The sequence below is a fragment of the Oryctolagus cuniculus genome, chromosome 13, assembly GCF_051225735.1.
Source record: "Oryctolagus cuniculus isolate XC-2025 breed Fujian yellow rabbit chromosome 13, ASM5122573v1, whole genome shotgun sequence".
Classification (NCBI taxonomy): Eukaryota; Metazoa; Chordata; class Mammalia; order Lagomorpha; family Leporidae; genus Oryctolagus; species Oryctolagus cuniculus.
In genome coordinates, this window is record NC_142879.1 from 50,621,477 (window position 1) to 50,645,241 (window position 23,765).

General features: G+C 46.3%; 1 long non-coding RNA gene across 1 annotated transcript; it reads left to right on the forward strand.

Moving 5' to 3' along the window:
* The first annotated feature begins 323 nt into the window (after positions 1–323).
* Positions 324–3,658, forward strand: LOC149122592 (uncharacterized). The gene is made up of 2 exons (XR_016218986.1): positions 324–772; positions 1,743–3,658. It is a non-coding gene; the product is annotated as an uncharacterized LOC149122592 (long non-coding RNA).
* Positions 3,659–23,765: the final 20,107 nt, after the last annotated feature.

Sequence of the window (23,765 nt, forward strand, 5' to 3'; positions counted from 1 at the left end):
CTAGACATGGAGTAAGACGAGCAAAGAAAAGAGGAACGTTGCTGCACCCCGATACTCGCACCTGCCTGGGACCAGGTGGTTTTTGAGCCATCTTATTTACAGTGTGTAACGTCATCCCTCACAGGGCTCCCTTCTTGGCTTAACAGTATTTACAAATCAGACCAGACAACAGATTTTTATCTCTATTAGTAAAAAATTATAATAGAAAATAAGTTGTGTATAGTGCGTTTCTCTAGGGGGCTAAATATTCACAACAATATTAGCCGCAAGGTTTTCACTGTTTATGGAAACAAACTGTAGACACTCAGCTGATTTTCCTGTAGGTGGCTCTTCCACAGCTGTATGTAACTAAGGAGCGAACCAGCAGATGGAAACATGTCCTCTCTCTCTTTACCTTTCAAATAAATAAACTTTAATAAGAGATAAAACTTATATAGAATTATGTCTCCATATCCTGCTGACAAACACCTTAAAGAAACCACGGGAGACTGACAAACACTGAGCCCGGAGAAATCAAGAAATCTCCCTAAGGAAGCAGTACAGCCGACGCTGATCTCAAGGCAAGGAAAGTACAAACTGAAAACCAAAGGGAAGAACATACGTCACCCGTTTTAAGAGCCGGCTCTGACACAACTCTTGGGTCAAGAAAGAACTCAAAAGGGAAACTGATATCAAGGAAAGTGATTGCGGGTCACGCAGCTAACTGTGGCAGAACGAGTGCCAGCATCTGGGTCTCTGCGCCATTCAGCTAGACGCTGGCATGCGGGCCGGGGTAAGTGCCCCTTAGCCTCGCTTTCCCCTTCGGTCCAGTGGTCTGGAGGGTGCTGGGCTGAGCCCGGAGGCAGGTTTGCGGTGCATGGGTGCGGGAGCTGTCAGGAGTGAACACCACTTTTTGGGAAGCCGGGGAGGGTGCGTGTTTGGAGAGGCCCCGGCAGGGGGCGCTGGGTCTCCGACCTGGGCCGCGCCTGCCACTGGCTCCGGAGCCAGGCTGCGCACTTAGTGTGCAGTGACAAGCTGAGCGGAAAAAGCCAGCTAGCCCCGCCACAGCCGCCACCGAGTAAGCACCGGACGGCAGGCCCTGCAGCCCGAGACTGACCGGCCGGCCTAAGCGAGGCTGCAGCCCGAGGGCTGGGGAGGGACTCTGCTCACCGGGTCTATAGAGGGAGCAGATTTAAGAGACAGCCGTCAAACGGGGAGTTTGACGCGAGCACCTGCGGACAGGACGAGGTGGCAGGCAGCCGGGAGGGTGCCGGTGGATGCTCAGCGCGCTCCATCGGGGAGCCGCCGCCGCGCGGCCTCGGGACGCACGCCGCTCCAGATGGCGCTGCGGCTGCCCAGGGTAACAGTGCTCGGCCCTCCTGCCGCTCGGCTTCGCACCTCCCGCTTCCGCCGGCCGGCCGCACGCGGGGCACCCAAGAAGTCCCGACCCGCTTCACGGGGGCGGCCGGAGACTCGCCTGGGGCTGCCCGCGGGGTACATTCCAGGACTTGGTCCTAGCGCCCAGCTGTTGGCGCTGACAGGAAGCATGGAGGAGAAAGGGGGGCTTCGGTGATTGGAGCACCCCCGTGCCAGCGTCTCCCTCTCTGCCTGGGGCCCCTGGCGCTCCCAGGCCGGTATCCAGGCTTCGCTCCTTCCCCTACACGGCCAGCCGTTCCGGGAAGCGTGGTCCAGGGGAGAGCTTGGGTTTTTGCTCTTCATGCTGCGCTGGACTTGAACCTCTGTCCCTCTGCGCTCTGGAGCAGCGTGAATGGGAAAGCTGAATGGAGCCGATCGGTGTTCCTGGGATTCTGCTCTGGAGCCACAGACTGGCAGGCTGTGGAGGCCCTGAGAGAGGTTAGGCCAAATGTTCCATTTACAGTGACGCATGCCCAACAAGAAAAGGCACATGCCCAAGGTGAGACATTAATAAGGGTGGTTGGTTGGTTTTGGTCTCTAGCTGAGATTCCATAGGTAACACAGGTGGATGAGTGAAAGAAACCCTTGTATGAAAGCAGGTGACCCTGATGTTGCATTTCATGATACTGTGAATTGTGTACGCACTTGATTTTACTTTTTTTTTTTTAAGATTTGCTTACTTATTTGAAAGGTGGAGTGATGGATCGTCCATCCACTGGTTCACTCCTCAAATGGCTGCAATACCCAGGGCTAGGCCAGGTCAAAGCCAGGAGCCAGGAACTTCATCCAGGCTTCCCAGGTGAGTGGCAGGAGCCCAAGTTTTCAGGCCATCATCTGTTGCTATTCCAGACACATTAGCTCAGGGAGCTGGATGGGAATTGGAGTAGCCAGGGCTCGAACCAGTGCTCCAATATGGGATGCCAGTGTTGTAGGCAGTGACTTAACTCATTATCCCACAATGCTGGAATCATGTCTTCAAATTTCTAATCTACTTTAGAGAAACCAAAACTGAACACCCCAAACGAGGTATAACTGGTTGAACACCCCTAATTCAACAATCCAAAATCTGAAACTTTTGGGGTGCCAAAGTGACACCACAAGTTGCAAATTTCATGCACAAAATTGTTTAAAATAGTGTATACAGGTACCTTCATGTGATGTAGATGAAGCATATGTGAAACATAAGTGAATTCTGTGTTTTGACTTGTGTCCCACCCTTAACAGATCTCACCATGTTTATACAAATATCCTAAAATGCAAAATCCAAGAACACATATGGTCCCAAGCATGCTGCATATCAGTATACTCAACCTGTAAAAAAGGTGTGGATAGAGAAGACAAAGCCTGCAAATCTCAAACCCAAGCTCAAAAAAAAAAAAAAAAAAAGCTTGAAACCCAAACCATGAGGCCAGATGAATATACATCTAGGCATTTAGAGTGAAATGAAATGTTTAATTTTTTCTTTACCCCCTTCTTTAACTGACCCTCTCCATGAACTGTCTAGCTATGGCTGGATAGCAAGGCTTCTACTTCATACTGTCATCAGAATGAACAGGAAGAAGGAACCTCAGACAGAAAATATACATGATCGAGTGATGTTTAAAAATAAAAAAGATGCTGTCATACACAGAGCCACATACCACTTTAATCCATGTTAAGAGTTAAACACACAACCACAGATAAAAAGGGGAGAGTTGAAAAGCTATTCATGCTTAAAGGCCACTCATTAAATCATGCAAAAGACATAAGTTAGTGTGACATTACAATATTGTAATGATAATACAGAAGTTCTCTCATCATAACAAGTAATTAAATCCTCTGTACTAGGGCTCAGATAAAATTGTAATGAAATCAGCAACAAGTAATATTTATTAAGTTACCATCATATGCTAAGAGTATTATATTTCATTTATTCTTCACCCCCAACCAAAAAAAAAAAAAAAAAACCCAAAGCATACAATAAGTATGTATTAGAGATCAAAAATTCCAAAATTAAAGAAGATCAAGTAACTCCGCCAGTGTGGCAGTTTTGGAATTCAAGATCAGTCCAACCACACCATGCTACATCCTAGAAAAATCCAGACTGCTGAGCCTCAAAGTTGAGAAAAATCTGAGGACTTTGAACAATTCTGTGCAAGCGGCATTTCTCAGACATCAACGTGCAGGTAAACCACATGGGAATCTGTACCAACGGCAGCGCCTGATTCAGTCTGAGAGTCTGCATTTTTTAATAAATTTTATTTAATAAATATAATAAATTAAATTATAATAAATTAAATTATTAAATTTTATTTAATAAATATAAATTTCATAAGTATAACTTTTGGATTATAGGGGTTCTTCCCCCCATTCCCGCCCTCCCACCCCCAAACTTTCCCACCTCCTACTACCTCTCCCATCCCATTCTTCATTAAGATTCACTTTTAATTATCTTTGTATACAGATCAACTTTATACCACGTAAAGATTTCAACATATTGCACCTACATAGATACACAAAGTATAAAGTACTGTTTGAAATTTTACCATTAATTCTCATAATACAACACATTAAGGACAGAGGTCCTACATGGGGAGCAAGTGCACAGTGACTGCTGTTGTTGATTTAGCAATTGAGGCTGGGAGTCTGCATTTCTTTTTTTTTTTTTCTTTTTTTGACAGGCAGAGTGGACAGTGAGAGAGAGAGACAGAGAGAAAGGTCTTCCTTTTGCCGTTGGTTCACCCTCCAATGGCCACCGCGGCCGGCGCGCTGCGGCCGGCGCGCTGCGGCCGGCGCACCGCGCTGATCCGTTGGCAGGAGCCAGGTGCTTCTCCTGGTCTCCCATGGGGTGCAGGGCCCAAGCACCTGGGCCATCCTCCACTGCACTCCCTGGCCACAGCAGAGGGCTGGCCTGGAAGAGGGGCAACCGGGACAGAATCCGGTGCCCCGACCGGGACTAGAACCCGGTGTGCCGGCGCCGCTAGGCGGAGGATTAGCCTAGTGAGCCGCGGCGCCGGTGGAGTCTGCATTTCTAACAGCTACCAGTGACACAGACACTGCTGATCCCCAGACCACACTGTGAGCGGCCAGCCCCAGCCTAGGAGAGCCTCTACTCACTGTACTCAGAGAGCCCAGCTTCCTCCAGCGGCCAGGGGTGGCTCAGGACGTCACCTGCTTTCCACCTCCCCAGCCAGGCTGACCCTGCTGTTGCTGAGGGCCAAGAGCTCCGGCATCACACCTATCAAGGGCCTCCTCTGTGCCAGGCACAGGAGCACCAAGAAGAACAAGAAAAGCACTCACACACCTGGGAGCTTTTAACCTGCCTTATAGAACCCACTCCTGAGAAAACAGTCACCATCTAACAACGTGTCCGTCACCGACAGGCTGCATATACAACAGTGACAACAGTGGTCCCAGCAGAGGATAACCAGCCTGAAAATGTCTACCATCTAGTGACACTGCAGTGCGTGCCGTGTCCAGGAGCATACAAAGGTTCACACACAACCATGGCCACCGGCCAGGACACGTTAGAGAGGGAACTTTTAAAGGGTCCAGTGACCCAACACACGCCAGTGTCCAACCCATGACCAGGTGTTCCTTTTACAGGACACGTATTAAGATCAGCAGATGCCCTTGAGACTGCTGTCAGATCTGTTTCTAGCTTATTCCTATCAAGGTGGCCGCTCTCTCGGACAGCTCCGACCGGCAGCCAAGTTAGGTTCAGGTGTGTGAGTCGAGGTAACTGAACCACATCTATAATAGAAGTTTACTACTTACAGGTGTCAGAAGAGGGACCCATGCCTCAGGGTCAGCGGGAAGGGAAAAGCGCCTTGGACGCACACCTTCTTGCAGCCCACAGAACAGGTGCAGGAGTGAAGGGAGAGGGAGAGGGGGACCAGGAGGAAGAGGCGGGGCCTGGGCGTGTGGCGCTTGCGCAGTAGGTGCAGTGTCAGAGCAGGCGGCCACGCGGCAACGATGAACGGTGGGCCTTGGGGGTTGCCGAGGCCATAAAGACTAGGGCGGCCTTGAAGAGTGGGGAGGCTGTGGCGGTGGCAGCCATGAGTCCTGGCAGGGCTGTGGCGTTGGAAGCGGCAAAGTATGGGAAAGTGGCCGCGTTGAGCATGGGAAGATGGCGGCGGGGCGAAGGCCAAACGCCTGGCTGTGAAAGGTGGGGCGGCGTTGATGTGGGCGCAGCAGTGGTGGGCACGAAGCTGGGCCGCACACGTCTGCACGGTGAAGCAGCCGTGGGGCTGCCGTGGGGGAGCCTGGGACAGCAGCAGAGGTGGCGTTGTCGCTGGCGTGAGGAGCTCACGGGTGGCTTGAGTTTCTCTCTTTGAGGCCATGATCGATCCGGGGCCTACCTCAGTGGAGGGCAGTCGCAGCATCCGGGGGCAGCAGGCCCCGTGGGGTCCCAGCGGAGGTGGCTCAGCTCTAAGGAGGAGGGGAAGCTGAAGTGGGTCGAGCCCTGGAGGACCTGGACATGGCACTGGACCTGGAGTTGATACCTAAGTTCCGCTGCCTGGGCACGTGCTCATCTCCGAGTTTCAAACCCTGCTCCGCGTTGGCTCAACCTGGCCGGCTGTGCCTTTCTCCTGGACAGGAGCAACAGGTGAGTCCGTACGGCCGGGCCAGCGCTGGCAGCAGCCTGGGGGCTCTGAGCCCTGCGGGCAGTGAGGTGGGCCTGCAGCAGAGAAGGGCCGCAGGCATGGGCAGAAATCTGGAGTCGGAAGGTGGTTAGAGGAAGAGTTAGGGGCCACAGAGACAGGAGGCACACCAGGGGAGTGAGTTCTTGCGGGTTCTGCAAGGAGTGAGGGGCCACGGAACGTGGGTAGATGGGAAAGACATGGGCGCGGAGGAGTGGGAGGTAGACCTGGGAGGAAGGGTGTGTGCTGTTGGCTAAGATTAGTAAAAAACGGAGGCCGTCTGGATTTGGAGAGACTGGGGGAAAAGTTCGGGGTTTAGAGTTCAGGACCAAGGATGACAGCATTGGAGGGAAACTCTGGGGAAGGATTAGGGTCTTGGAAGAGCTGGGAGATGGGAGAACAGGTCATTTGTGTATGTCTCCATCTGAAGATAGGTAAGAAAAAGGGAAGAGTATTTTTGTGGAAGACCAATGACTCCCAAGAGCTGTAGCAAGGATGCATGGGATATGTGAGTAGAACTAGTTAGAAAACCAGGAGTGTAGGCCAGGGGACAGGGCCTGAAGGCAAACCTTAGGAAAAGTGAGGGGAAAGGAGGGAAGGGAGTTTTCTGAAAAGAACTGGGGCATGGGTGCAGCATTAATTAGGGAACTTCAAGAAATGTCTCCAGAATATTGGGAATAGAGAGGGAGCTTATCTGACAGAAAACTGGGTTGATAAGGCATTTGAGAAAATGGAGGGTTTGAATGAGGTTGAAAATGAAATATTTTTTGGCTTGTGGTCACTTTGTAGGGCTGAATTGGGGCAGAACACTCTGGCTTATTAAAGGAGTGTTTCTTGGCTTTGGTAGTTATTTGTTCTTTGCCAGCTTTTTTTCCTAATGACTTCAGATAATGCCAGGAGCAACATGATGGTACTTGAAAAAGTTTGTGGGAAGAAAAAAATTGTACAATTGTAATTGTTTTGCCACAAAAAAGTTTGATAATTTCTGCTCGACTTTGTCATGATACATGTTTTTCCATAACCTTTTTAGCAGCTTCATGTGAAAGGTGCTTTCATGGTGTTTTGTTCTGATTATTCTCTGGGGAGTGTGGCTGGAAGTGGTTCAAAATGTAAAATAAATCAGTATGTACATTTATTTACTTCCTGGTGAAAATTCTCTGTCAAGAAAGTAAACTAGGAAAGAATGGGAAAGAAAATCCTTGGATTGATAGGGTACTGCTTTGTTTTAGTTTCAGATTTGTTGAAATGCAGGGTGACAGAGGGCAAGAGACCTCCATCTGCTGGTCCTCTCCCCAGATGGTCCCCGTGACCCAGTCTTCACTGTCCTCTTCTTTCCCTTCCTGTGTCTCCTCCCCTTCCTCCTGCTCCTCTGCCTTCCTCCTTCCCCCACTTTCTCTTCCTCATCCTTCCCTGCCTCTTGCTATGCACTGGGGAAGGCTGAATGTCAGTGCACCTGCCACAGAGGTGTGAGGGGTTCACTTCTTGTTCTCTTCCTTCTTTCTCTTCTCCTTCCCCTCCATGTCTTGTCACCGACATTTCACCAAGTGCTGCAGATGGGGAAATGCAGGTCAGCGGTGAGAGTGTTAGATGGAAGTCAGAAATTGAGCCTATGCATGCATGAGAAAGGCCTGAAGACCAGCAGCTACTGCGGAAGCTCCAGAAGCCCAGTATCTTTGCACTTCAAAGTCCCGCCCGGATCCTGATGACCTTCCAGGAGGTCCTGCCCCTGCTACCTGGCCCGATAAACATCCTTCCTCTAAGGTCAGGCTTCCCCTGTCTGATAACTTCAGGGGGGGAAAACTCAGAAAGGAATTTTTGTATTTATACCCAACAAGTCCTTTGATCAGGAAGAGAAGGAGAGGGGCAGAGAAAAGGCAGGAAGGCAAGACCCATCCCCTTAAAAACCCTAGCCTAAATATGAACTACACACTCTCTCTCAGGTTTTGTCTGGAGAGGTACTCATCCGTTTGTTTGTTTGTTTTACAGGCAAAGTGGACAGTGAGAGAGAGAGACAGAGAGAAAGGTCTTCCTTTGCCGTTGGTTCACCCTCCAATGGCCGCCGCGACCTGCATGCTGCGGCCAGCGCACGGCACTGATCCGATGGCAGGAGCCAGGTACTTATCCTGGTCTCCCATGGGGTGCAGGGCCCAAGCACTTGGGCCATCCTCCACTGCACTCCCGGGTCACAGCAGAGAGCTGGCCTGGAAGAGGGGCAACCGGGACAGAATCCGGCGCCCCGACCGGGACTAGAACCCAGTGTGCCGGCGCCGCAAGGCAGAGGATTAGCCTATTGAGCCGCAGCGCCGGCCACTCATCCATTTTTATGGATGCCCCTACCCTAATAAACCTTGCTATTTTGCTTTCCACTGCTCTCTGTCTTACGCCTGAATTCTTTCTTGTGGGAAGACAAAGACCCTTTGCTTCTCCGGTAACAAGAGGACTTGCATTCTTAAGATCCGAGGAGTGGGGAGGAGTCTGGGATGAGTGGTTTGTGGAGAGAGGCTCGGTGAGAGCATCATCTGGAGCATTTGGAGGACTGCCAGTTGGGTCTCCTGAGGTTAGATCTCAGTGTCCAGAATAACTGTGGGCACCCCATGGCAGCACCATTAAGGGCCACGCTGATGCACTGTAATGGGCAAACCAATGTTCAGAGTTGCGGCTGGAGCACTGCATTTGCAAGGGGTCAAGTCTTTGAAGGGTGTAGTTTAAAAACTCAGCTTGGTATATGACTAATCCACAGTTTCTTTTTTTTTTTTTTTTTTTTTTTTTTTTTTTTTTGACAGGCAGAGTGGACAGTGAGAGAGAGACAGAGAGAGAAAGGTCTTCCTTTGCCGTTGGATCACCCTCCAATGGCCGCCGCTGCAGCCGGCGCACCGCGCTGATCCGATGGCAGGAGCCAGGATCCAGGTGCTTTTTTTCCTGGTCTCCCATGGGGTGCAGGGCCCAAGCACCTGGGCCATCCTCCACTGCACTCCCTGGCCATAGCAGAGAGCTGGCCTGGAAGAGGGGCAACCGGGACAGAATCCGGCGCCCCAACCGGGACTAGAACCCGGTGTGCCGGCGCCGCAAGGTGGAGGATTAGCCTATTGAGCCACGGCGCCGGCTTAATCCACAGTTTCTTAAGTGCTGTTTGAAGTAAGTTTTCTTCTCTATGGAGAAATCTGGTATAGTGTCGTAGAGAGACACATACAACTGCTCTCCTCTCCTTCCCCCACCCTTTTAAACAGAACGTTCTTGGTTTTATGCTTCAGGAGCCATGAAGAAATTGTCTTCTAGACAGTGTGCATCCTCTAGATGGCAGATTTCATTTTGCAGTACTGAATCCTCAGCCACTGCATCAAAGGTTTTCTGTTGCAGAAAATTTTTAGTTATTTCATATGTAACGTGTTCAAAAAATTTTTTGCACAGATTGTGATAAATGGCCTTACATATCCACCTAAAGAATGGACTCAGACTCAACATGAAGTGCAGCTGAAATGTAGCAAAAGTGAACCTTTATTAACAATCTTGCAAGATCAGGTGCCTGGTGGGCCAGCACCTACAGCAAGCAAGTCCCTCCCCCATTCCCTCATTGACTGAGTATTCAGGGTTTGCCTAAGAACTTTCCAGGTGCATGCAACCTAGCTGTTAGGCTAGCTAGCTACTTGTAACTTTCCACACTCTGCAGGCTGTCATGCCAGCTAGTTGTCTACTCACAGCTAAACACCTTACTTTTTTTTTTTTAAGATTTATTTATTTACTTGAAAGTCAAAATTACACAGAGAAAGAAGGAAAGGCAGAGAGAGAGAGAGAGAGAGAGAGAGAGAGAGAGAGAGAGAGAGAGAGAGAGAAAGAGAAGTCTTCCATCTGCTGGTTCACTCCCCAGATGGCTGCAACAACCAAGCTTTGCCAATCCGAAGCCAGGAGCCAGGAGCTTCCTCTGGGCCTCACACATGGGTGCAGGGGCCCAAACACTTGAGCCTTCTTCTGCTGCTTTCCCAGGCATTAGCAGGGAGCTGGTTTGGAAGTGGGGTAGTTGGGTCTTGAACTGGTGCCCATATGAAGGCAGAGGTTTAACCTGCTATGCCACATGTCAGCTGTTGATCTACAAGCTTTCTTCCATCTCTCAATAACCTATTTTGACCAGGGAGTAAATGGCATATATCACAAACACTCAGTAAATACTTTTTTGAATTTATTTGAATATAGGTCATATTCACAGCTTTGATCTGAAACAGCTAAAAAGACTTGATATCAAGAGTAGAAGTTTAATCTTTCTTTTTAAAGAGCATCTTTATCTCTACAAAAAGCTTGGGATCTGACATCTCTCAAAATTAAGGTCATTCTTTATCCACTAATATGGAGATGAAGGGACCAAAATTAATTTTTTAATATTTTATTTATTTGAAAGAACGAGTTACAGAGAAAGGGGTACAGCCAGAGAGAGAGAGGTTGGTTCACTCCCCAAATGACCGCAGTGGCCAGAGCTGAGCTGATCTGAAGCCAGGAGCCAGGAGCTTCCTCCAGGTTTCCCACTCAGGTGCAGGGGCCCAAGAACTTGGGGCATCTTCAGCTGCTTTCTCAGGCCACAGCAGAGAGCTGGATCAGAAGAAGAGCAGCCAGGACTCGAACTGGCGCCCATATGGGATGCCGGTGCTACAGGCTGGGGCTTTAACCCACTGTGCCACAGCGTCGACCTCCAAAATTAATTTTTACTTTAAGATTGGCCCGTATTGAGGTCTGAGGTCTATACTTCTATACAACAGAGGAAACTAATGATTTATGCTTCATAGTCTCTGATAATTTTGCTTAAGACTGTGTAAAATAAGCAGCAATGACAAGCATGCTGAGAGGGCTGACAGCCAAGGCTGAGAGCCTTTCTGAGGATTCTGGAGCCAAAGCAGGGTTCTGAAGGAAAGGACCCTGTGATTGATGGGTGTTTTCTGTCATAGTGGAAGAGGCGGGGTTAGGACAGGTGCATTGGGTATTTGCCTTCTCCTTCAGACTGCAGCTGCAATACCAGAGGGATTTTAAATTCACCTCTTCAGAGGTGTTCAGCAGTGTAGCTGTGACACTGCAGGATTAGGGCAGTTCCACTAAGAGATCTTTTCAGCTCCACTCTGCTTATGGGTTAGGCCAGAGATGAGCTATTTCACATTTCTAATCTCTGTGTTCCTTTCAGAAGGATTTTCCATGCTCCCCTGCATTACACAAGTTTTGTTGTTGTTTTTAGTGGAGGGATTGGTTTTGTGGTCTGGCTAGCATGTATTTAGATGATATTAGCTGAGAAAAATATTTGATTATACATTTTGAGTGTCAGCACTAATTCTTTTTTGATTTAGGCATTTATTCATTACTTTTAAAAGCAGATGCCTACTTTGAAACTTTAGTGTTGTGTGGTATTTTGTTAAGAATGTGGGGTTTGAGCACTCTGGCCTCAGAATCAGCCCTTAAGGCATTCAGATTTGGCTGAAGAGCCCATGAGAGTATTTTAGACATGGAAAGCCAAGACACTCTGGGGAAAAAAAAAAAAAAACTAAATGAAAGATCTCTGAGAGTGAGATCCCAGTAGAAAGAATGGGCCAGCAAAGAAGGAGGTACCTTTCTCTGAAGGGAGGTGTGACCCTTTGACTATGACCTTGTCTAAATAAGATCGAAGTTGGCGAACGCAAAAGGCTTCCATAGCCTTGGCAACTCATGACTAGAGCCTAGGGAGATTACTGACGCCATAAACAAGAGTGTCAATTTGTTAAGTCAACAACAGGAGCCACTGTGCACTTACTCCTCATGTAGGTTCTCTGTCCTTAATGTGTTGTTCAGTGTGAATTAATGCTATAACTTGTACTCGATCAGTATTTTACACTTTGTTCTGTATGGGTGCAAACTGTTGAAATCTTTACTTAATATATACTAAATTGATCTTCTGTATATAAAGATAATTGAAAATGAATCTTGATGTAAATGGAATGGGAGAGGGAGCCAGAGTTGGGAGGGTTGCGGGTGGGAGGGAAGTTATGGGGGGCAGAAAGCCATTGTAATCCATAAGCTGTACTTTGGAAATTTATATTTGCTAAATAAAAGTTTAAAAAAAGAATGTGGGGTTTGGAGACAGTATTGAGTTGTAGCACAGGATCTCTCTGTCTATCTATCTGCTTCTCAAATATTTTTTTTTTTTAAATAAGGACTTCATATATTAGGAAACTTCAAAAAGTTTGTAGAGGCCGGTGCCGTGGCTCAATAGGCTAATCCTCCGCCTTGCGGCGCCGGCACACCGGGTTCTAGTCCTGGTCAGGGCGCCGGATTCTGTCCCGGTTGCCCCTCTTCCAGGCCAGCTCTCTGCTGTGGCCCAGGAGTGCAGTGGAGGATGGCCCAAGTGCTTGGGCCCTGCACCCGCATGGGAGACAGGAGAAGCACCTGGCTCCTGGCTTCGGATCAGCGTGGTGCGCCAGTCGCAGCGCGCCGGCCGCGGTGGCCATTGGAGGGTGAACCAACGGCAAAAGGAAGACCTTTCTCTCTCTCACTGTCCACTCTGCCTGTCAAAAAAAAAAAGTTTGTAGAAAATGCTATTAAAAGATACTCTTATTTTGGTGCAAAATGTGTCTGAATTCAATACATTTTTTTCATGAACAATTTGAAGACCCCTTGCAGGCTAGTTACTCTTTGTTGTATGTTGTCTCAAATAACTCAATATCTGTGTTTCATAGGACATTTTAGAATTCAGAGAACATATGAAAGCCAATGATCATTATTTAGGTATTAAGAGACCAATACCCCATCCCATTTGGCATGTGATGTACAAATACTTTGATGGTGCTTCCTTTGCGATTACTGGTGACAAAAGCAAATCTGCACAGGGCTTAGCAAAACCTGCATCTGAGAGCTCAAAGATCCAAGCATGTAGAATGCAATTCCAAGAATATATGGGGAGTTGAAGAAAGAATATTAATTGTTATTATTTTAAACCTAAATTTGAATATATGATTTAATGACTGGCCTTCAAGTTGGAAATAAAGATCAAAATCTTCCTTAGAGTGATACTTGCTGGAATCTGCAAGGCCAGAGGGGAATTGACATTAGTGCTATTTATAAATGTTTCTTGTTCCGGTCTACCCTGGACACATGGAAAAACTGAACTTGCTGTCCTCATGTAGTTGGGAAGTAGTTGTGGCTTATGAGTTGAGAATGGAAATGAAATCCTTCACTCCTAGACCAAATCTTAAACTTAGGCTATAAGATCTTCCAGGACTTTCTGTTTCCTGTGGCCACTGACCAACATTGGGGTGGGGTTCTTCAACTAGCCTGAGTCTCTGAGTGACAACAGTGAGAAAGTTCTCCCCCAACCACTCCACCTCCTTCAGTGCCTACATTCCAGCTGTGAATGACATACAGCAGGAGCAGGAAATGAATCTTAGTAGCTTTATGCCACTTAATATTTAGGACTGTTTGTTCCCCAGTATTAACTCTAGCCCCTGATGAGAACAACGAAGTTCTCTATGAGTGGGAGTGTCATTTAAATGTCATTGCTAATACATCATGCTTTCACTCAAATTTTCCAACAGACAATTTCATTTACCCAAACATGTTTTATTTGACAATACAGTAGCAGGTGGAATAAAAATTAGCCAGCAAGTCCTATAAGAGATCAACTAGAAAAGTATATGTAACATTGTTGACACTAGATATTTAAAGAAAGGCTGTACTCATTGTATTTTAGATGACTGTGCAACTTGGACCTACTACAGGTTTCATCTCTTGATGCTTCACTATCTTCATTGTCTATAGGCCATGTTCAACCTCATGGCCTATGAAGAATGTCTGACTTAAGGTTCTAAAACATGTATGATTCTTAGCACTAAAGTGATTTTTTATCCTAAATTTTAAAAGAAAAAAGGAATAAAATAAATGAGAAAATTCGATAGTCAGAAATAAAGTGGCATAGAAGAACATCTTGGTAAGCAGACTCCAGGATGGTTCCCAGTGATTCCTGCATGCCCTTGTGTAATCCTCTCCCCTTGAGCGTGGACTGGACCTATTGATTCACTTCCACAGGATGCAAAATGGCAAATGACAAGCATGGCCGTGACTTCTGAGAGTGGCTTACAGAAGCCTGTGGCTTCCATCTCCGGCTTTTCTCTCCTGTTAGCTTGCTTACTTGCTCTGAGGGAAGCCAGCTGCCATATTGTGAGGTGCTCTGTGGACAGACACGTATGCCAGGATTTGCGGAAAGTCTCTGTTCCACAGAGGACCTGAGGCCTTCAGTGCTATAACATGTGAGGACCTGAATCCTGCCGGTAACCATGTGAATGTGCCTGGAAGTGAATTCTTTCCTACTTGAGCCTTCAGATGCGTCCTCATCCTGGACAACATTGTGGCTGCAACCTCATGAGAGGCCATGAGCCAGAGGTACGCAGCTCAGCCACGTTCAAACTCCTGATGCACAACAAAACTGTGAAATGGTAGATGTCTGCTATCTCAAGCCGCCAAGGTAGGAGGTGATTTACAAATGAATAATCCAACATCTCAAACATATCCCAGAGCACAACAACACAGAATGTAAGTACAAAGCTATGGGTTTCTGACAGTATATTTACAAAGTGTTTGGGATAATGCATTTGCCTTAAAAGAAATAGTCCTTTTAGCTAAACATCATAACCATGTGTAAAAAGCAGAAATGCTTGATGTTACACAAATACACTGTGGCAGAGAACATTAATACCCACCCATCTTCCAGCACACCTCGGCATTTCTCATTCTCTTCACAGTTGCAGGTGCCGAGACTGGTTCTGCCCGCGGAGTAGAAGACAGAGTAAACTGTTTTACTTCTGGGTTGATTTCTTCCCCGTGTATTCTGGCTAAATTTAAGCTGGACGATGATGGGACACACCTTCCCCACAATGGAATAGGCAAGAGGGATAAACAAACTTGTTTTCTACTAAGCACTAATATTTCAAGTTGTATTTGTTACCATACTGTAGCCAATCACATGCCCTGGCTGCTATATCCTGTGTGAGTTGCAATGTAAAGGCACAACATTTTTTAAAGTATTATGACTGTTCTCTGTATGAACCAAGATCAGTTGTCCAGTTATGAGGAGCGGTTCTTGGAATATTTTCTCTTTTCTTCTACACTTTGATTCAGGCAGAAAAACTTCTAGGATGTGAAACAGAGCTCTCATCCTTAGTGTGTGTCCTTGAATCATTTTGATGGTCCTCAAATATGATTGACACCCTTCAGTCTTGCATCAACCTCATTTCTTCTCTGGGATTCAATCTTTATTTTTTTCTTTATATTTTGACCAACCACCTCCCTCAGATTCTGTCAGCAGAGTAGATATAGGTATTGTCAAAGTTTTTTTTTTTTTAATTAATTAATTTATTTGAAAGGCAAAGTTGGGGGTGATGGAATCTTCCATTTGCTGGTTCATTCCCCAAATGGCTGTAACTGCCCCTACATGGGTGCAGGGGCCCAAGCATTTGGGCCATCTTCTGCTGCTTTCCCAGGTACATCAGGGAGCTGAACCAGAGAGGTAGCATCTGGGACTAGAATTTGTGCCATATGGGATTCCAGCATCACAGGTGGCAGCTTAACCCGCTGCACCACAGCGCCGGCCCCTATAATTTTGTCTTTAAAATGGTCAGAGATCTATTCTACTAAGAATATATTGGATGTAGCTGGCACCGCGGCTCACTAGGCTAATCCTCCACCTTGCGGCGCCGGCACACCAGGTTCTAGTCCCAGTTGCCCCTCTTCCAGGCCAGCTCTCTGCTGTGGCCCAGGAGTGCAGTGGAGGATGGCCCAAGTGCTTGGGCCCTGCACCCCATGGGAGACCAGGAGAAGTACCTGGCTCCTGCCATCAGATCAACGCGGTGCGCTGGCCACAGCGCACCGGCCGCGACGGCCATTGGAGGGTGAACCAACGGCAAAAGGAAGACCTTTCTCTCTGTCTCTCTCTCTCACTGTCCACTCTGCCTGTCAAAAAAAAAAAATATATTGGATGTAACTTTTGCCTAATGTCAGGAAATGGATATGCACTATGAGTCCCATCAATCTTCCTTGGGCTTTTCAAGAAGCACTGTGCTCAGAATTGATTGATTTTGCTTTTGTAATCTAGGGCACAGATGAAACAGCTTAGTGATAAAGACTGTTTCATTTGAATCTTTTTTCACAGTCTTTTTAACCTGTTATTTATTTATTTATTTATTTATTTATTTATTTATTTATTTATTATTTGAAAGGCAGACTTACAGAGACAGGAGGAAAGACCGACAGAAAGGGCTTCCGCTGGTTCACTCTCTACATGGCCTCAATGGCCAGAGCTGAGTCAATCTGAAGCCAGGAGCCAGGAGCTTTCTTCCAGGTGTCCCATGTAGGTGCAGGGTCCCAAGCACTTGGGCCATCTTCCTCTGCATTCCCAGGCCATCAGAGAGCTGGATCAGAAGTAGAGCAGCCAGGTCTTGAACTGGTGCCCATATGGTCTGCTGGGCATTGTGGGCAGAGGCTTAACCTACTGTGCCACAATGCTGGCCCAGCCTAATAGATATTTCAATCTCACACATCCACCAGAAATCAACTCTATTCTCTTTCCACCGTTTCCTCGAAGAAAACTAATAGTTTGTTGAAATGAGAAAATGAAAACAAAATAGCAAACTCTCCTTTCTAAAACAACAGGTTCTGGGGACCGCTGCCGTGGCGCAGTAGGTTAATCCTCCACCTGCAGTGCCAGCATCCCATATGGGTGCCAATTCTAGTCCCAGCTGCTCCACTTCCAATACAGCTCCCTGCTATGGCCTGGGAAAGCAGTGGAAGATGGCCCAAGTCCTTGGGACCCTGCACCCACATCGGAGACTGGGAAGAAGCACCTGGCTTCTGGCTTTGCATTGGCAAAGCTCCAGCTGTTGCAGCCATTTGGGGAGTGAACCAACAGAAGGAAAACCTTTCTCTCTGTCTCTCCCTCTCACTGTAACTCTACCTCTCAAATAAAATAAATAAAATCTTTTTAAAAATTAAAAAAATAAAACAACAGGACGAAACTAAGATCACAGTTCAGTATGAGGTGAAATACATAGGTACACATAGTAGAGATCCTTACCTTGTCCCATTTACCATTGAAAGCAGTTTCTTTGTTTTGTTTGTTAATTAAAGAGACATATGGGTTGTTTCCAGCTTTTTTAAAAGATTTATATCTTTTTTAAAAGATTTATAAGTTGGAATTACAGAGTGGGGATACATAAAAAGAGAGCGAGTGAGAGAGAGTCTTCTATCCACTGGTTCACTCCCCAAATGGCTACAATGGCCAGGGCTGGGCCAGGCCGAAGCCAGGAGCCAGGAGCTTCCTCTATGTCTCCCTCATGGGTGCAGGTGCCCTTGGGCCATTCTCCGCTGCCCTCCCAGGCACATCAGTCAGGAGCTGGATCAGAAGTGGAGCAGCGGGGACACAAACTAGAGCCCATATAGGATGCTAGTGCCGCAGAGCCTTAACTTGCTGCGCCACAACACCAGCCCCTGTTTCCAGCTTTTGATGATTATGAATAAAGACGTTAAAAAATCTTTACACTGGCTTTCTTATGAATTTGACTTTTCTTTTCACTTGTATAAATATTCAGGAGAATTGCTGGTTTGTATGGTAAAACTGTGTTTAACTTTAAACAACCAAGGGGCTTGCATCTGGCAAAAGAGTTGAGATGCTGCTTGAGTTGCCTGCATCCCATATTCAAGTGCCTGGGTTTGAGTCCTGGACCCACTTCCAATTCTGGCTTCCTGCTATTGTGTATTCTGGAAGGCAGTAGGTAATGGTTCAACTGCTTGGGTCCTTGTACCCTGTAGGAAACCCAGATGGAATCCGGGGATCCTGGCTTTGGCCTGTCCCAGACCCAGATATTGCAAGCATCTGGGGAGTTTAGAAGCAGATGGAGGTTCTCTTTCTGTTTCTCTCTTGGCCTTTCAATAAAAATTGAAAGAAAAAAAATATCTGCCAAACTATCTTTCACATGGGGTGGGGGTGGGTGTACATTTTTTATCCCCACCAGAATTGAGGAGAATTCCAGGAACTTTGCATATTGTTGAAAACCTGTTGAATTGGCCGGCGCCGCGGCTCACTAGGCTAATCCTCTGCCTGCAGTGCTGGCACACTGGATTCTAGTCCCAGTCGGGGCACCGGATTCTGTCCCGGTTGCCCCTCTTCCAGGCCAGCTCTCTGCTATGGCCCGGGAAGGCAGTGGAGGATGGCCCAAGTCCTTGGGCCCTGCACCCCATGGGAGACCAGGAGAAGCACCTGGCTCCTGCCATCGGATCAGCGCGGTGCCAGTGGAGGGTGAACCAACGGCAAAGGAAGACCTTTCTCTCTGTCTCTCTCTCACTGTCCACTCTGCCTGTCAAAAAAAAAAAAAAAAAAAAAAAAACAAAAAAAAAAACAAAAAAAAAAACACCTGTTGAATTGACAAAAATCTCAGCCATTATGAGAGATGTGTAGTGGTATCTCATTACGGTTTTCATTTCCATTTCCATTATGGTCAATGACAAATGACATTGAGCATATTTTCATATACTTTTCGCCACCCATTTATCTTCTTTGGTGCAGCGTTTGTTCAAACATTTTGCCAGTTAATAATTTTTTTTAGTTAATTTTTTTAAGTTATTGGTTTAAGAACTATTTAGGGGTCACTATTATGGCATAGCCACTGCCAGCAATGCCCATTTTCCATAAGAACACTGATTCGAGTCCTGGCTTCTCCACTTCCAATCCAGCTCCCTGCTGATGTGTCCAGCAAAGCAATGGAAGACATCAGGCCCCTGCTACCCACATGGGTGACTTGGATGGAGTTCTAGGCTCTTGACTTTGGCCTGGCCCAGCTCTGGCCATTGTGGTCATTTGGGGAGTCAACCAGCAGATGGAAAAGCTCTCTCTCTAACTCTGCCTTTCAAATAATAAATAAATCCTTGAAAAAAAAGGAACTCTTTTTTAAAAAATTTAAAAAACAAGAAACTTTATATATAGAAAAAATAGAAAACAAGAACTCTATATATTGTGGATATAAGTCCTTTATCAGTTATTTTTCTTGAAAATATTTTTTCCTACCATATGATTTGTCTTTTTCATCTCTTAATAATGTCTTTCAAAAGGTATTTTATTTATTATATTGTATTTGTAAGGTAAAGTCATAGTTTTTTTAATTAGTTCCTTTATTAACTAGACTTATCAGTGTGATGCACAATGGAGTATAACTCAATAACAATAGAAAAAAACTACAAATACACACAGAAAATATGACTGAGTCCTGAATACACTAAGTGAAAGAAGTCAGACTCAAAATACATTATATATTGCATTATCCTATTTGTTTTTTTAAGTTTGTTTATTTTTTAAAAATTTATTTTATTTTTATTTTTTGACAGGCAGAGTTAGACGGTGAGAAAGAGAGAAAGAGAAAGGTCTTCCTTTTTCCGTTGGTTCACCCCCCAAGTGGCCACTACTGCTGGTGTGTTGAGGCCGGCGCTCTGTGCCGATCCGAAGCCAGGAGCCAGGTGCTTCCTCCTGGTCTCCCATGCGGGTGCAGGGCCCAAGGACCTGGGCCATCCTCCACTGCACTCCTGGGCCACAGCAGAGAGCTGGACTGGAAGTGGAGCAACCAAGACAGAATCCGGCATCCCAACCGGTACTAGAACCTGGGGTGCCAGTGCCACAGGTGGAGGATTAGCCTAGTGAGCCGTGGCACCAGCCTACAGTTTATTTTAAAGGCAGAGTGACAGGGAGAAAATAAGAGATCTTCGATCCATTAGTTCACTCCCCAGATGTTCACAACAGTTGAAGCTAGGATCCTGGAGCTCCATCTGAGTGAGACTCTCATATGGGTGGTAAGGGCCTAAGTACTTGGGCCATCATCCACTGCTTTTTTAGATACATTAACAGGAAGCTGGATTGGAAGTGGAGCAGTCAGGACTACAACCAGTGCTGATATGGGTTGCCAGCATTGCAAGCCACGTCTCAAGCCACTGCACCATGCCACTGGCCCCTATGATATTTTGAAAAAGACGAAAGAAGATAGAAAATAGATCTGTAATAGGCTAATCCTCCGTCTGTGGCGCCGGCACACCGGGTTCTAGTCCCAGTCGGGGCACTGGATTCTGTCCTGGTTGCCCCTCTTCCAGGCCAGCTCTCTGCTGTGCTCAGGGAGTGCAGTGGAGGATGGCTCAAGTCCTTGGGCCTTGCACCTGCCTGGGAGACCAGGAGAAGCACCTGGCTCCTGGCTTCAGATTAGCTCAGTGCGCCGGCCGCGGCGGCCATTGCGGGGTGAACCAACGACAACAGAAGACCTTTCTGTCTCTCTCTCTCTCTCACTGTCCACTCTGCCTGTCAAAAAAAAAAAAAAAAAAAAAAAAAAAAAGAAAGAAAAGAAAATGGGTCTGTAGTTTCCAGAGGCTGAAGGTGGGAATTGGGGTAGAAGAGTTGACTACAAAGAAGAAAGAATGTTTTAGGGGGAAATTCTACCATTCTGTATCATAAGGAATAGATTGCATAACTCATACATGCTTGAAAAAACTTATAGAAGCGTCCACTAAAGAGTGATTTTATTGGATGCTGTGTTTCCTGAAAATATTTTGTTGTCTTATATGATCATTTCCAGTCTCTGAAATAGCACCTGGCTACATGAGTGAATCCTATAAAACAAGTACTCCCAAGCCAGGCCTATAAAAACTTTTACAACCTTCTCTATTCTTTCTTTGCCACCAAATTTTGGATGGGTGCAAAGATACAGCATTGGATTTAAGGTCCCTTGGCATAGAGAAATCACTAGGTCAAAGTGACCTGGGCCCCTAAGTGACCATATAAATTGATCATTTAACTGGATTGTAAAATGAAAATACACTTTTATTTTGTTAAGCTAATTGAAACATATTTATTTATAATAGCACTGTCTATTACTTATCCTAACCATACAGAAGTAGTCATACTTCCTTGTCTGTTCAGGCATATTAAGATGCTGAAATTTTTGGTAAGAGGATAATGAGATGACAAATCTATAAGGGTGGAAGGCTTCAGATATTTTTGGTTGTAGCATTTTTTTGGTGGGATTTTTGCCTGTGGTTTTTAGAAACACATATTGTACTTTCATTTGGGCTAGACTCCTGGTTTACCAATTTATTAATGAGAGAGGTATTAAAAATATTCTGTTTTAGGGCCTAGAGGGAAGACCTTTCTTTCTGTCTGTCTCTCTCACTGTCTATAACTCTACCTGTCAAATAAAAAAATATTCTGTTTTGGTAGATTTTTTTCTTTTTTTAAAGATTTATTTTATTTGAAAGTCAGAGTTACACAGAGAGAGGAGAGGCAGAGAGAGTGAGGTCTTCCATCCACTGGTTCACTCCCCAGTTGGCCACAACAGTTGGAGCTGCACCAATCTGGAGCCAGGAGCTTCTTCCAGGTCTCCCACATAGGTGCAGGGGCCCGAGGACTTGGGCCATCTTCCACTGCTTTCCCAGGCCATAGCAGAGAGCTGGACTGGAAGTGGAGCAGCCAGGTCTTGAAAAGCACCCATATGGGATGCCAGCGCTTCAGGCCAGGGCGTTAATCCATTGCACCACAGTGCTGGCCCCTATAATTTTTTTTTCTATTTGTTATGCTTAGGTAAGTTTTTGCTTTATAATCATTAGACTTTATGTTATTGATTATGAGTTTGTAACATACCTTTCATATGTATCAAACCTTTTATTAATGTGAGTTCTTTTTCTACTAATTCCCTTTTAAAAAAAATTGATATTAATAGAAACATGTAAAATTTCCTGTTAATATTTGCTTAGCATATGAATTTTATTTTTTCTACTTTCATTATTTCTATATATACTTATATATATTCTATAAAAATATAGCTGAATTTTAAATCATTAAATCCATATTTTATTTCTTATATTGGAAAATTGGTCCACATAATTAATAATATATTTGGAATAATCATAATCTCTATAATTTTATTTGGTGATTTCTGTGTATTTCACCCATAGTATGGGTTTTTTTTTTTTTATTTGACAGGTAGAGTTATAGACAATGAGAGAGAGAGACAGAAAGAAAGGTCTTCCTTCCGTTGGTTCACTCCCCAAATGGCCACTGTGGCCAGAGCTGCTCTGATCCGAAGCCAGGAGCCAGGTGCTTCTTCTTCCATGCAGGTGCAGGGGCCCAAGCACTTGGGCCATCCTCCACTGCCCTCTCGGGCCACAGCAGAGAGCTGGACTGGAAGAGGAGCAACCGGGACTAGAACCGGCGCCATATGGGATGCTGGCCCCATAGGCAGAGGATTAACCATGTGAGCCATGGCATCAGCCCCATAGTATGGTTTTAATGAAATGATTTATCAATGGAAAAGAATAGATAATCCAAAAATAAACTCATGCTTGTATGCTGAATTGTTTTCAATAAACATATTGAAGCAATTTATTAAAGATTTATTTATTTATTTGAAAAGCCAAGTTAGAGAGAGGCAGAGAGAGAGAGAGAGGTCTTGCATCTGCTGTTTCACTTCCAAGATGGCCACAACGGCTAGAGCTGTGCCAATCTGAAGCCAGAAGCCAGAGTTTCTTCCAGGTCTCCCACCCACGTGCAGAGGCCCAAGGACCTGGGCCGTCTTCCACTGCTTTCCCAGGCCATAGCAGAGAGCTGGATTGGAAGTGGAGCAGCAGGGATTTAAACCAGCACTCAAATGGGATGCTGGTGCTGTGCCACAGTGCTGGCTCCATGGATATCTTCTGTGCCTGGGAAAGCAACAAAGGATGACCCAAAGTGTTTGGGCCGCTGCACCTACACTGGTGACCCAGACGAAGCTCCTGGCTTCAGTCTGGCCCCAGCTGAGGCAGTTGTGGCCAGTTGGGGAATGAACCTGTGGATGGAAGATCTCTGTCTCTCCCTCTCTCAGTAGCTCTGCCTTTTAAATTAAACAACAACAACAACAAAAAGATTTGGTGATGACAGTGTTTTTTGTTTTTTTGTTTTGTTTTTGTTTTTGACAGGCAGAGTGGACAGTGAGAGAGAGAGAGAGACAGAGAGAAAGGTCTTCCTTTTGCCGTTGGTTCACCCTCCAATGGCCGCCGCGGCCAGCGCACCGCACTGATCCGAAGGCAGGAGCCAGGTGCTTCTCCTGGTCTCCCATGGGGTGCAAGGTCCAAGCACTTAGGCCATCCTCCACTGCACTCCCGGGCCATAGCAGAGAGCTGGCCTGGAAGGGGGGCAACCGGGACTAGAACCCGGTGTGCCGGTGCCGCTAGGTGGAGGATTAGCCTATTGAGCCACGGCGCCAGCCAGTGTTTGTTGTTTTTATAGCTGAGGATACTCTATGCCTGTCCCCACCACTGGATCTTAGAAGTGTGTTATGTTTTTGATGTCATGAGTGTAATAGTTAAGAGAGTTTGCCCTGCATCTCAGATAAGTCTTTGGAACTTTGAAGTATTGTTGGACTGGGTTAAGACTTTGAAACTATTGGGAATGGAATGATTGTTAGGAAAGACATCAGATGAGTTGGAATTTTTAAAAAATATGTATTTATTTATTTGAAAGGCAGAGTTACTGAGAGGGAGAGATAGAAAGAGGTCTCCAATCCACTGGTTTACTCCCCAAATGGCCGCAATGGCCTGGACTGGGCAAGGCCAAAACTAGGGGCCAGGAACTTCTTCCAGGTCTCCCAAATGAGTTCTGGGGGCCCAAGCACTAGGGCCATCCTCCGCTGCCTTTCCAGGCTAATTAGCAGGGAGCTGGATGAGAAGTGGAGCAGTCAGGACTTGAACTGG